The sequence below is a fragment of the Oncorhynchus mykiss genome, chromosome 3 (assembly GCF_057628025.1).
Source record: "Oncorhynchus mykiss isolate SJ-2025 chromosome 3, ASM5762802v1, whole genome shotgun sequence".
NCBI classification, from domain to species: domain Eukaryota; kingdom Metazoa; phylum Chordata; class Actinopteri; order Salmoniformes; family Salmonidae; genus Oncorhynchus; species Oncorhynchus mykiss.
In genome coordinates, this window is record NC_143024.1 from 63,601,581 (window position 1) to 63,603,587 (window position 2,007).

Here is a 2,007-nt window from a genome sequence, read left to right on the forward strand (position 1 = left end):
ACATTTTGGCAAGAGGACAATGCCCTACCCTTTCCCCTCTTCCTGTCCCCTCCCTCTGGCCTACCCCGGATTAATGCGACGTTCATGTGCTAGTGGAAACTAAGAAATTCAGAATTTTCTGACTTGCTAAATGGTTGAACGCGGCATGTGTATGCCTTCATCCAAAGCCATATATACTGAATAGAGAGTTGGGCCAATGAGGTTTCTGTCTGAATGTTCCGAGAGAGCCACTTCCTCCTCCATAGCCGTCGCTAAGTGATAGTTGACTCTTCTGAGTTGTGCTGCGTAAGGATTTATATAAAAAAGGTTACCCCTTTTTCTCCCCAATTTCGTGGTATCCAATTGGTAGTTACAGTCTTGTCTCATCGCTGCAACTCCCGTGCGGACTCGGGAGAGGGGAAGGTCGAGAGCCGTGCGTCCTCCGAAACACAACCCAACTGCTTCTTGACACAATGCCCACATAACCCGGAAGCCAACAATCATTTTAAATTCTATTCATGTTCATTCTAACTTGAAGCCATATCCCTTTTAATGGGTTTGTTTATTATGCATTGTCAACGTTGACCTCAGCAAGACTCCATAGAGTGGTGAGGAGGTGAAGGAGCTCTGGGGACCTTTTGTGTCCGGAAGTAATTTAGCCATTCATTACACTCTGTAGAGTTGCTATTTTCTTGAGTTTTCTTGTGTCAATTAGCACGTGACATTTCTGGATTACTCATTATATTAATAAATTCCAATTTAATCAACAAAACAATAGCCAGTTTTATAAAGGTTAAGGTTACAATATTTTGTACAAATCTGTCTGTGTTGGCAAAGTCACCACTGTTGGGTTGTAATTTGAAATACTTGCTAGAAGTTAATGGTTACATGTATGAGGAATGTATATCAAATCAAATCAAATGTATTTATATAGCCCTTCGTACATCAGCTGATATCTCAAAGTGCTTTACAGAAACCCAGCCTAAAACCCCAAACAGCAAGCAATGCAGGTGTAGAACCACGGTGGCTAGGAAAAACTCTCTAGAAAGGCCAAAACCTAGAAAGAAACCTAGAGATGAACCAGGCTATGTGGGGTGGCCAGTCCTCTTCTGGCTGTGCCGGGTGGAGATTATAACAGAACATGGCCAAGATGTTCAAATGTTCATAAATGACCAGCATGGTCCAATAATAATAAGGCAGAACAGTTGAAACTGGAGCAGCAGCACGGCCAGGTGGACTGGGGACAGCAAGTAGTCATCATGTCAGGTAGTCCTGAGGCATGGTCCTAGGGCTCGGGTCCTCCGAGAGAGAGAAAGAAAGAGAGAATTAGAGAGAGCACACTTAAATTCACACAGGACACCGAATAGGACAGGAGATGTACTCCAGATATAACAAACTGACCCTAGCCCCCCGACACATAAACTACTGCAGCATAAATACTGGAGGCTGAGACAGGAAGGGTCAGGAGGTTGGTTATGAGCCAGGAGCTTGGAATGTTACTAAGTAAGGGAAAAAGGCAATCACATAGTAGCGGTCACTGGTAAGGGTGGATAGTGGTGGATTAGTGAAGAATGGGGGCCCGAGGTCAGGTCAGATCACATGAAGGGAGAAGGAACAGTTTATTACCCACATTACTTAACTTCCTGCCTAGCAACAAAGATGTAGTGTCTAGAGAAAAGGCTCTACCTAAAGGGTGGTATAAATACTTGTGCTGGTGCAAACATGTCTTGTTCTTTTTCAGCTGTTTGAACCAGTGGGTGAATAAACTTGGTTTGAGCTTTAACTAGTTGTCTGTTAGGTTCTAAATAAACAGAGTGAAAATGAACACCACATATTCCATCGAGCCAAGCGGGGAAGGCTGCCCTTTGTCACAGTTCCAAGGCCAGTCAGAAGGTCCAGCTAACCCTATGTCAATGATCTCAAAACTGAACTTAAGTAGCAATGATATCCTTCGCCACCGCCATCTTGCGACAGATATCATAAAGTAGTCATGACCATTCAACAAAACAATGAAACAACATTGAAACA